This window comes from Rhinopithecus bieti, unplaced genomic scaffold (assembly GCF_001698545.2).
Source record: "Rhinopithecus bieti isolate Rb0 unplaced genomic scaffold, ASM169854v2 scaffold_19901, whole genome shotgun sequence".
In the NCBI taxonomy this organism is placed as follows: domain Eukaryota; kingdom Metazoa; phylum Chordata; class Mammalia; order Primates; family Cercopithecidae; genus Rhinopithecus; species Rhinopithecus bieti.
Window position 1 is genome coordinate 497,552 of NW_016809629.1, and position 13,254 is coordinate 510,805.

Consider the following 13,254-nt stretch of genomic DNA (forward strand, 5'->3'; position numbering starts at 1 on the left):
CCCAGGAGGCGGAGGTTGCAGCGAGCAGAGACTGTGCCACTGCACTCCAGCCTGGGTGACAGAGCGCGACTCCATCTCAAAACAAAACAAAACGAAAACAGAAACAAAAAAAGAAAAAAAAAATGCATTTATAAAACAGCCAAATTTTACTTTTTCAAGGGGAAATATTTGAAAAGGCAGTACAGAAAACTGGTTGAAAGCACAGGATTTAATCAGACTTAGATTAAAACCCTGGTTTAATCATTTACTTTCTGTACAATCTTGGGCAATTCCATCATATCCTCCCTCAAAGTCCTCTTTATTTTTTGTTAATTTTTTTTTAGATGGAGTTTCGCTTGTCGCCCAGGCTGGAGTGTGGTGGTGCGATCTCGGCTCCACGTGACCTCGGCTCACCGCGACCTCTGCCTCCCAGGTTCAACCGATTCTCCTGCCTTAGCCTCCCAAGTAGCTGGGATTACAGGCATGCACCACCACGCCCGACTAATTTTTGTATTTTTAGTAGAGACGGGGTTTCTCCATGTTGGTCAGGCTGGTCTCGAACTCCTGATTTCAGGTGATCCCCCGCCCTTGGCCTCCCAAAGTGCTGGGATTACAGGCGTGAGCCACTGAGCTCGGCCTATTATTATTATTATTATTATTATTATTTAGAGACAGGGTCTTACCCTATCACACAGGCTGGAGTGCAGTGGCATGATCATACCTCACCATAACCACAAACTCTTTGGCTCAAGCAATCATTCCACTTCACCTTCCCAAGCAGATGGGACTACAGGCACATGCCACCATACCCAGCTACATTTTTTTTGAAGAGATGGCGTCTTGCTATATTAACTAGGCTACTCTCAAACTCCAAGGCTCAAGTGATCCTCCTGCCTTGGTCTCTGAAAGCACTGGAATTACATGTGTGAGCTACCTCACCTGGCCCATTTCCTCATTTTCTAAAATGTAATAAATAAGAAATTTTAAAATTAAAAGAATTTTTTAAAAAATGTAATACAACCAATCTGGAGGACTCCCCCAACATCTATTTATTTACTTATAACCACATATTCTATGAGTATATTACAGAAAATATATTTTATCACATCAAGTTTTATTAGAAAATTACATGAGTAATAGCAATGGGTTAATGTATGTCAAGAACCTACTGAGGCTCCATAATGGAAACTGTTACTATTAATAGCATTAATATCCAAGAAAAACTAAACACTGTCAGGAAAAGCTCAGTTTCTCTAAAAACATAATAGGGAGCCATGAAAGACAAAATCAGTACCTCAGCTCATTCTACATCTCAGCAATGCCTCAGACATTTCTGCTAACAAGACATTCATTATGGAGATTACACATGCTGTTGTTCACATGCCCACAGGACTACTGAGAATCTTCTAGAGAACACAAATGAAAGCCACTTTTCTAATCATTACCAGCTTAAACTAAGCTTTGGAATATTAATGCACCATGTCTCCCTTTCTATGGGAATGCAGTTTTCCTATCTCTGAATCGATACAAAATAATAATAATCATAAAATATACACTAAACTTATTTAAACCTTTTGATTATAAGTGAAATAATAACTTTTTAAAAAGAAACTTTAGATACAATATATATTTTGATCTTTATCAAAATCCTGGGCTGGTAGTTCTATCCAAATACCAACATTTTAAAATTACCCCAGTTACAATCCTTATAACGTACAAAATCACAATCTAATGGACAAGTTTAATCATGCAATGAATATGTGATTTTTTTTTTTCCAAGCCAAACAACCTGGGTCAGAAGAATGAATTTTTTCAGGTGAAAAATTTACCCAACCTAATTTATCAGATGGTATACAGGCCAGAGACCCATATTTTAAAGAACCGATAATTTAGGAAGATAATAAACCATAAACAAAATATCAAATCACTGTGCCATATTTTTTCTACATTAGAAATGCAGATTGTTTAGTCTGGTTGTTAAAGGAAGTTAATTTAAGCAGCACCTTTTAAAAAAGCAAAAAAGTTAACTTTGTCCAAGTCTCCAAAAAAGATATTATTCACGAAATATACTCAGGTTGGTATTAAATATATATAACCCAGTGTTGGGATTACAACTATAAAAAGACTTAGTAATTTCCTAACATACTCCAAAACTTCTGTATCCATAAATTTTACTCCAATCTTCCCAAAAGCAGTCATCGCGAAGACCTACTCCAATAATGCTGACATGCTTCTTCTTGAATAGGCTTCAGAAGCCTGTGGCACATTTTGGTCAAATATGCTCAACTGTTGCAAATTTTGAGAATGGATTTATGGAAGAGACACAAGTCACTGAAAAAGACATCTGGTAAACTGATCAGGCTAAATAAACTTCTTTTAACTAAAAAAAGGGTTTTTTTTTTAGTTAAAAAACTATAGTCTGAGGGGACAGACTATAAAGACTATATAAAGACTTTATAGTCTGAGGGGACAGACTATAAAGACTATATAAAGACTTTATAGTCTGAGGGGACAGACTATAAAGTAATATGGTTAGTTTTTTTCATTTTGTATTTGAGACAGTCTTACTCTGTCGCCCAGGCTGAAGTGCAGTGGCATGATCTCAGCTCACTGCAACCTCTGCCTCCCGGGTTCAAGGAATTCTCCTGCCTCAGCCTCCCCAGTAGCTGGGATTACAGATGCCCGCCACCACGCCTGGCTAATTTTCTTTGTATTTTTAGTAGAGATGGGGTTTATACCATGTTGGCAGGCTGGTCTCAAACTCCTGACCTCAAGTGATCTGCCCGCCTTGGCCTCCCAAAGTGCTGGGATTACAGGTGTGAGCCACCGAGCCCGGCCAGACTCTCCCTATTAATCAGTTCTCCTGTAATAGCTGCTACATGCATATATTTTAGCATTTGCCACACTGTACTGCAATCATTCATGTATTAATATTCCCTATTCAATTGTGACCCTCCAGAGAGAAAGGACCATACCTTATTCATCTCTACAGTTCCAGAACACAGGCTGGACCTGGCACACCTACGTAAGTTCCTTGTTAGTAGCCTCACTGTGGCTTTGCGGCCATTCTTTACTAACTGCTCAGGGATAGTAAACACTACAGGACCATTAGTGGACTCTTAGCCATTCTTTTAGCTCCAAGATACCCAAACCACCACCCTCACAATTAAGGCAGGCTCAGCAGAAAGAATTATTCAATACAATCATCCCCTCTTTGTAGGGCTGTTCTTATATCTTAAACACCACAAATGTGATATATAAGGGTTTTTAAGTTGAAGAACTGCACTCACATCAGTCTACCTCCAGCAGTTCACATACATTATAATAATTCAATGACAGGACAGCACCATATTCATAAAATACAGAAGTATAAAAGAAAAATATGAGACAATGTGAGTCAACAGCATAATATAAAGTTTTACCAAGAGCTCCATTTTCACTATGCTACAACTACAGGGTCCAGAGGGGCAAGACCACATAATTTATGAGCTTTCCCACCACACAAGAAACGAAAAGGGTTAGTTGTTAATGGCATTCTGACACTATTACAATATAATTACAAAATGCCACAGGTTAATATTTAAGGAGACATCGAGCCTCTCAAAAATAAAATGAGTATTTACAAGATTAAGTCTCTATTTTTTTTTTTTTTTTTTTGAGACAGAGTCTCGCTGTCACCCAGGCTGGAGTGCAGTGGTGTGATCTCAGCTCACTGCAACCTCCACCTCCCGGGTTTAAGCAATTCTCCTGCCTCAGCCTCCCCAGTAGCTGGCACTACAAGTGCCCGCCACAGGCCCGGCTAATTTTTTTTTTGTATTTTCAGTAGAGACAGGGTTTCACCATGTTGGCCAGGATGGTTTCAATCTCCTGACCTTGTGATCCGCCCACCTCGGCCTCCCAAAGTGCTGGGATTACAGGTGTGAGCCACTGTGCCTGGCCAGTCTCTGCTTTGTTAAACACTGAAGGTCTTAAAACTTAAAGGATAATGTAAACTACAAATGACCCAATACTAAAGCTAGTTAACAGAAGTACGGATACTTTTTATTCTTTTCAGGGATCTTTTATCTAAAAAATGTTAAGGCTTCTGCTTTCAGATTTCAGTCCAATTTCTAGAAATTAACAATGAGTCCTTTTATAGCACTTACCTTTCTCTTCCTGCCCTTCCCCACCTCCACCCCAAACTTGCTTTGGGTGTTCTTTAATCTTTCAAGGGAGTGAGAAATGTCACAAACTCTAGAATAAAGGGCTGAAATGATAGCATATGACTATCTTGACTGTCTTTAAAGTAGTATTAGTCTTCTAGAATACTAATCTAATTCTTAGAAGTAGAAAACACAGGAAGCTCAATGTTGGAAGGAAAGTTAATAAAAATTGATTCATCCTGGCTACCCAGGAAATGCACAGTAAGGATGTGTGTTCTATGTAAAGGCAGACAACAAATCCATCTAGTAATACCTATTAACAGAAAAAGAGCTCAAGGACCAAGTGCACAAGGACTAACAAGCACAGAAAGAAAACAAAACAAATGTGGAGACGAGAAGGGACCAGAGCTAGATAAAAACACATGGGAAACCAAAGCAGTGGAGAACGGAGCAGGACTGACCGGGCTGAGTGGAATGCGAGTGGACCACAGGCAAGGGTGAAGCAGCAGGTGAGCAGGCGGGAGGGCTAACAGCAGCAAAAGATGAGGTGGCCCAGAGGAAAGAGGCACACCCAAGTCCAGAGAGGGTGGAAAGACTAGGCTGAATCATGGAGAAGGGAGGGAGTAGGCAAAATACAAGAAACTAAACAAGAAATTCTGGACTGAAGAGGAAAAATATAAAAGTGGGACCAAGTGATAAACAGGGCAGAAGGAAGCTAAAAGAATGATGCAGAAGAGGCCTATCAGGGAAAGAAACACTATTTTTAAAATGATGTATGGAATTTTGCTTCATTAAATTAAAAATATGTTCCTTTGTTTATACTTCTCCCTGCTGCATAAGACTTCATTCATAAAAGTAAAAATTGTCCTCAATTTATAGAAGAAAAAATTGTTGATGAGGTTGACTTAGCCATAATAGCTAAAAACAATGACATGGCAAGTGCTGTTCATTCTAATCAACAAACTACTTACTAAAAATGTGTCTATTAGGCCAGCTGCAGTGGCTCACACCTATAATCCCAGCCTTTGGGAGGGTGAGGCAGGTGCATCACTTGAGGCCAGGAGTTCAAGACCAGCCTGGCCAACATGGTAAAACCCCATCTCTACTAAAATACAAAATTAGCTGGGCGTGGTGGCGCATGCCTGTGATCCCAGCTACTTGGGAGGCTGAAGCACGAGAATCGCTTGAGCCCAGGAGGTGGAGGTTGCAGAGCAGGTTTATGTTTACCGAGACTGCGTCATCACACTCCAGCCTGGGCAACAGGGTAAGACTCTATCTCAAAAAAACTGTCCATGCACATTAATGGCCTTAATGATCGACTGTTCTTTTTTTTTTCTTTTTTTTGAGACGGAGTCTTGCTCTGTCGCCCAGGCTGGAATGCAGTGGCATGATCTCAGCTCACTGCAACCTCCACCTCCCAGGTTCAAGTGATTCTCCTGCCTCAGCCTCCCGACTAGCTGGGATCACAGGCGTGTACCACCATGCCTGGCTAATTTTTGTATTTCTAGTAGAGGCAGGGTTTCACCATGTTGCTCAGGCTGGGCTCGAACTCCTGACCTTGTGATCTGCCCACTTCGGCCTCTCACACCACCATGCCCGGCCCTGTTCATTTGTTAATTACAAACTCTCTCTCTTTGTGCTTACTAGCATTTGAAGAAATCCCTGCTTCTTACTGCCTGCCCCTCAAAACAACAAAAGGGGCCAGGCATGGTGGCTCACGCCTGTAATCCCAACACTTTGGGAGGCTGGGGTGGGTGGATCACCTCAGGTTGGGAGTTCAAGACCAACCTAGCCAATATGGTGAAGCCTGGTCTCTACTAAATATCCCAGCTACTCGTGAGCCCAAGGCACGAGAATTACTTGTACCTGGGAGGCAGAGGTTGCAGTAAGCCATGATTGCATCATCACACTCCAACCAGTCTGAGAGACAGAATGAGACTCTGTCTCTAAATAAATAAATAAATAAAAAATAAATAAAAAGGAAAGAAGAGGTAACACTGACATCAATATTGTTAAAAAAAAAAAAAGAAGCTTAATGCAAGTTTAACACAATGGTTAAGAGACCTTGTAAATTTTCCATAGATTTCTATTACCCATGTTTTTCTGATCTCCCAGAAAACTGAAAATAGAATATAGAGATTACCCTTCATTTTCACCTAGAATATGAGAACAACAAAACACTGAACAAGAACATATGATTAGTAAAGAATAATGCTGGAAAGAACAGAAATTGTTCTATTCTTGATCCTAGAAAATAACCTAGGGTAAAATGCAACTATACCAAAGGTCTATTTGTGAAGATATAATTTTTAAATTGAAAAAATATGGTAATCAGATCTTTAGTGCCAAAAATTATTCAAAAAAAAGTAGGCATATACCGAGGCTGGGAGTAGATAAAGGAAGGTGAAATTAAAGTCATATGGGTATGAACAAGAAGCAGCACATCACCATGAAAAAGCAATTCAGCACACCACACCCTTTAGGAATTATTCAATGAAAGCCAATTTCTGGGGACCAACATCCCAGTGAACTGTTCCTATTTGTTCTCCCACTGTTGGTACCTCCTGTGTTTCTGTCCACACAGAGTAAAACTCTGAGCCTAAGTAAATTATTAGCCATTGCAGTAGTGGAAAATAACTCAAATAATATACACAAAAGCGGATGGGTTAACAAAGATAATGTAAGAAACAACTAAAAAAACATGCTGGAGAACTGTCACTCATATTTTCAGAACTTTCTTCTTTAGCTGCTCAAAAATCCTCGATGGAATTGAAGGTGCTTCTATAATGTGCCTTTTCTTTGGTTTTTGACTATTCTTCCGTGAATATCTTCATGAGTCATTTGGCCAGGCAGTCCACTCACAGGCATCTGACACATTATTATTTAGTCCTGGAAATGGTTGCCGCGCCACAGGCTTTAGGCGGCTTCCTGTGGGAATAAGCCTGATGCACTGGTCTCTGCTGCAGATATGCTGAAACTAGGTTTATCTCTCACATTCAAAGATGGCATTGTTTCCAAGGAGATGCCTTTAAAAAAGAAAAGTTGAAAATCAACTAGATTAAAAAAAAAAACTAATAATGCAGTGTAAATTTTCATACAATATTATATTTCAGCTAAGACTGAAAAATAATTCTAATAAGAAATTTTAATGTTTTACTTCAGTTTTAAGTATACAATATTTTCAAAAAAACTTAAAAGGGCATCACAGGGTATACAATAAAAGTACTGCAAATAATTGACAAGCATGGTTTACAATCCGCTGTAAGATGAACTACTGAATTGATGACTTGGTAAACTTCTTCCAGCCATAGGATTCTGAAACTGTATTATCTGGTGATTAAATCTTCGTACCACTGAACCAAATCTAGGCAAGTCATTTGTTGTTTGGCCCAAGGTCTTTTTTTTTTTTTTTTTTTTTTTTGAGCGGAGTCTTGCTGCTGTGGCCCAGACTGAGTGCAGTGCTCAATCTCGGTTCACTGAAGCTCGCTCCCGTGTTCACTCGCCTTCTCCTGCCTCAGCCTCCCGAGTAGCTGGGACTACAGGGCGTCGCCACCTCGCCCGGCTTAGTTTTTTGCTATTTTTAGTAGGGAGACGGGGTTTCACCATGTTAAGCCAGGATGGTTCGATCTCCTGACCTCGCGATCCGCCCGTCTCGGCCTCCCAAAGTGCTGGGATTACAGGCTTGAGCCACCGCGCCCGGCCGCCCAGGTCTTCTTAAATATAAAATACAGGACTGGTTCTTCTTACGGGAGAAGAGGCACCAGAATCACTTAAGGATGGTTTAATACTGATGTTCAGGGCCTGTGGCAGCAGCTCTACCAAATCTGCATCTCAAGGGTTAAGTGTTAGTTTCAGGATAAACCCTGGGTCATTCTGCTGTACATTCCTAGTTAAAGAATAGATCATGTCCAGAATCCAGCTCTCCAACCCTAAAATTCATAACATGGGGCTAGTAGAGATTTCATTAAATTATCCTAGCTTTGTAGGCTAAAAATAAATTAATCAGTGTATTACTCTCTCTTTCCCTAAAAGTTTTCCATTCAGGGAAGAGCCTGAAATGAAAATTAGGGCTTATGTGCAAATTGGATAAAAACTTCAATATAGATTATTTTAACTCAAGTTTTCCAAATTACTTCCTCAGATACTTAAACAGAACACAAGGTGTAGGTCAATATTCATTATCACAAGTTTCTTTTATGCAGGCCATCCCAAAATATATAATGTTCTTACGGGAGCATAACGAAAGCAGCACGTCATTTCATCACTGACTCAAATTCTGAAGCTACTCTCAAGATAAATGACATGACATCCTTCCCAGTGGAAACAATCTGTATAAAACAGAATACTGTACCTGCAACGTGTGTGTGTGTCCTCCCTGGCTGCTAACCAGGCTTGCGGCCCATGCTTCATTCAAGGGTACTTCCTCCTGATTCCTGGACAGCTGGTATGGTGATGTATATACTCCCCTATCTGTGGAGCCATTTAGATTCAGTGACCGTTGATGCCCAATGCCCCCCAAAATCATACTGTCAGCTCCTAACAAAAGGGAGACATACTGGGGCTTTCAGAGAAATACCACTGTTCTTCATCTTGCTGAAATTTGTAGGCCCTCATCTAATTCTAAACAGCTTCAAAATGACTTTATTCCAGGTATGTCACCAAATCAACCACACAATTTTACATTTTTTTCCACCAAAGTATTACTTGGTTTGAAGAGACCTCCTGACCCCAACAGTGTTCTCTATTGCTCAATACAACCTGAAAAAGTGGATCAAGATTCTACAAAAAGGCTGGGCATGGTGGCTCACACCTGTAATCCTAGCACTTTAGGAGGCCAAGGTGGGTGGATCACCTGAGGTCAGGAGTTTGAGACCAGCCTGGCCAACATGGTGAAAGCCTGTCTTCTATTAAAAATACAAAAATTAGCTGGTGTGGTGGCAAGTGCCTGTAATCACAACTACTCAGAAGGCTGAGGCAGGAGAATCGCTTGAACCCAGCAGGCGGAGGCTGCAGTGAGGCGAGATCGCGCTGCTGCACTCCGGCCCGGGCAACAAAGCCAGATCCCGTCTAAAAAAAAATAAATTATACAAAAAGGCCAGGCACAATGGCTCACTGACGTACCCAGCACTTTGGGAGGCTGAGGAGGAGGGCTGTTTGAGCCCAGGAGTTCAAGACCGGCTTGGGCAGTACAGTGAGACCTCATCTCTACACAAAATTCAAAAATTAGTTGAGCACAGCAGTGCGTGCCTGTAGCCCCAGCTACTCTGGAGGCTGAGGTGGGAGGATTGCTTGAGGCAGAGGCTGCAGTGAGATCACACTACTGCACTCTAATCCAGACGACAGAGTGAGAACCTGTCTCAAAAAAAAAAAAAATTTTTTTTCACAAAAAGACAAAGCAAATGGACAGAAGTGTATAGAAAACCTTTAGTAATACCCACATTAAGGTAAATTACTACCACTAGGGCATCAAATCTGGTAAGCATTTAAAAAAAGAAATGCAGTAAGATATCTAGTGTCATTCAATATTATTTTATTTGGCATAAGTTTTTTGATACTAAATTAGTAACAAGCAATCATTGTCCTATGTCCTGGTGAATAACTGTTCTAGAATTCAGCATCTATAAAGAATTATAATCCTCAGCTTTGAGATTCAAACTTCAGTTTCTCTCCCCCATCTTTAGTCATTTCAATATATAATGTCCCCTTAACCATTCCATTATCAATGTCCTCTCTATAGAAAATTCAGCATTCCTTCTGCAGTTTAGAGACACTGCAATCTCTTAGGCTATTTTGAAACTTTTAAAAGAGCATCTCTTACAGCTGCAAAAGTAGTGCTTAGATCTCCCTTCGAAGTATAAAGTAAATATCCCCAGAGAAACCACACTGCCCCTGGAGCCAGACTGCCTCCTTATGATTTCCGGTACAATCTTGAGCAAGAAACTTAATTACTTTGCTGTGTCTCCATTTCTTCCTCTGAAAAATGAGGAAATAATTGTACCTACTTCAAAGGATTGTTGTGAGGTTCACATTTTAAGCACAACATAAGTATTATTAACTCTTATTTAGCTCCAAATTCTAGTACTGTTTCACATGTGTACACTAGGTTTGCCTAACTAAAATATTACCTAACATTTTGAATCTCTTTGATGTTTCCCCACAGTAACATTCATTTAATAGGTAAATATAAACCTACTCTCTCTCTATATATTATATATTACATTATATATGCAATATATATTATTATATATAATAGATGTAATATTATATGTAATAGATGTAATAATATTATATGTATATATAATATTATACATTATATATTATACCAGATACCAAGGCAATTCTCAAAAATAGGACGTTCCATAGCATTGAAGAGCTTATATTTTGGGTGAGGAAACAAAATACATGAAACACTCATGTATCAATATAAAGCTATAAAAGATTAACTGTCACAGAGTGTGGTATACACAGTAAATGTTCAAAGAGTCATTGTGGGCTGCAGATTGCAGAGAAAGTCAGGCTGGAGTGGCCCTGCACCTAAAGGCAGGTGGAATCTTCACTAGTGGAAAGTGGAAAGAGGATTCCCCAGGGAACGTGCTCATTCTACAAAGGTTTACGTAGCACTGTTTGCCAGGTTCTGTTACAGGCCCCAGGGAAAAGACAATGAGTGAAACAGAAGAAGTCCCTGCATTCAGGGAGCTTAAAGGGCACTCCATCTGAGAGCCAAATTTTGAAGGAATGAGAAAGGCTTGTCTTCCTGTCATAGGAAACACATCATTTAAATGCCTTATGAACAGGAGCCAATGCTGTTATTACACTCAGCCGTAGGGCTTTCCAACAGTGACAAACATACAGAAATTCCAAAATTTTTTCATGTACTGTTATATACTGTATTCTAAATCAGTGCCATCTTTAAAAAGCACATAGGCCGGGCACGGTGGCTCACACCTGTAATCCCAGCACTTTGGGAGGCTGAGGTGGGCAGATCATGAGGTCAGGAGATCGAGACCATCCTGGCTAACATGGTGAAACCCCATCTCCAGTCACAAATTCACTCCAAAAGAAAACATGTACATCTTTTTCATTCTAAGATCTTTCCATTGATGACAACTCTCAACTCCTCCCCCCCCAAGAAAATGACTTTAAGTAAAGAAACCCTCTTGTAAATACTGACTAACAAAGCATTCTTAATCTTTTCCTCTTCCCAAAGATGGACCACCAGAATCTTCTGATAGCTAAGTTCCACATGCTTTTTTAATCACAAAGAAGACACACATCCAACTCTCCAGTCCTTTCAACTCCCAAGAAAATGTGAACTGTTAAGTTAAACCCTACGCTCATCTCAGAATCATTGTTAATTGGAACTGTTATGCCTACACAAATCATTAAATTCTATCTTCAAAATAAAATTAAGCAAGCCAAAACTAGTCAATTAAATCCAATCAAAAACTTACTATTAATGCACAAAGTACTGGACTCAATACTAAGCATATGTTCAAGACATTTAAAGGCAAACCAAAAACTTAGACACACAAATCTTTCACAACTACCTACAATGTAAATAACATCCTTAACATTCAAATGCCCAGTAAAACTGCGCTAGACTCATCAACAAATAGCCAGTCCACTGTTTTTTGTTTTTGTTTTTAGTTTGGTATTGGAAAATTAGTCTTGTTTCATTATGTTTGTTTACCCTTAATTAGGAATGTCACTTAGAAATTAAATATGGAAAGAGGGGCCATTTAACAAAGGACCATTAGGGCTTTCTCAATATTTACCTTTTTCCAGTGTCCTAGCATAGCCTGTTCACTGGGTGACAATGTTATATAATGGAAACTTTGATAAATAAGAGACACGGGGCTTTGGAAACTATTCAGCACCTAAATAAAGAGACTAATTGTACTTTTATGAATTTTTAAAGCCACATTCCAACTTGAAACAACACATTAATTTACTCTATGGGTAACATTTTATATTGCCAACACTCTTATTTTACAAAAGCAGAAACAAGCATTTAATGTACACGTTTGCCGGAGCGGTGGCTGTGGCTCACGCCTGTAATCCCAGCATTTTGGGAGGCCAAGGCAGGCGGATCACCTGAGGTCTGGAGTTCGAGACCAGCCTAGCCAACATGGTGAAACCCCGTCTTTACTAAAAAATACAAAAGTTAGATGGGCGTGGTGGCAGGCGCCTGTAATCCCAGCTACCTGGGAGGCTAAGGCAGGAGAATCGCTTGAACCCGGGAGGCGGAGGTCCCAGTGAATCAAGACAGTGCCATTGAACTCCAGCCTGGACAATAAGAGCAAAACCCCGTCTCAAAAAAACAAAACAGTAACAATAATGTACACGTTTCACATGTGGACACACTGAAATCAAACTCACGTATTCAAATCTTATGAGATTAAGTGACATAAAGCACGCACACCATTTGGCACAGGCCACGCAAACAATCAGTACTCAACATCACCTGTTATTTTCCTAATTTTCCAACTTTAGAGTCAAACTAAATGTTATACATATATGATTATATATACACTATATATAAATACATATAAACACCGTACATTAAGCTAGTATGTTATTGCGTGAAGTAATGGTCTTACCCTAGACAAAATTGAGTTTAACTGTAACAGATGAAACAAAGAATAGAAAACTTGTTAAGTGTTCAATGTTAGCTCTCATCTCTGCAGGGTTTCCTGTGACTTATAATTACCAGTCAGCTGGTCCTAGAGAACTTGCTCAAAATGTATTGTAAAGACGAACTACGTGGACCAGTGGCCATTTATTTGCAAGGTGGCACCAACCACTGACATCCGATCACTTCCATACTGATGCTGAAATCCTATGCAAATTCATTACCTATGTCAAGCTGGGAAACACTTCTGTCAAGTCACTACACAATTAAATAAAAATAGCCAAAAGGCACTTACACTGACAATGCTATAGCATCCTGGCCAAATCCAGTTTTGAAAACACTACGGTGTCAGCCACGCACCATTTAGGACGGGGAGAATGGAAAGCCAGTTTGGATAACAGACGCTTTCTTAAGAGTACACGTGAATATGAAAAGGGACTCTATGCCCTCAAGTCCAAAAAAGAAATCCTCTGCGCTGCCCAGCTTCATCGCGCTAGGTGG

General features: G+C 39.9%; 1 protein-coding gene across 3 annotated transcripts in view; it reads right to left on the reverse strand.

The window, feature by feature from the left end:
- SLC20A2 (solute carrier family 20 member 2) overlaps positions 1-13,254 on the reverse strand; it is a 128,293-nt gene that overhangs the window by 114,126 nt on the left and 913 nt on the right. Inside the window, exon 1 of one of the 3 annotated variants that reach the window (XM_017889848.1) lies at positions 13,049-13,125. The exons of the other annotated variants lie outside the window; for them this stretch is intronic. The gene's annotated coding sequence lies outside the window, so the exon portion shown is untranslated. Of the gene's footprint in view, positions 1-13,048; positions 13,126-13,254 lie in introns of those variants that run through there. 3 annotated transcript variants of the gene reach the window in all.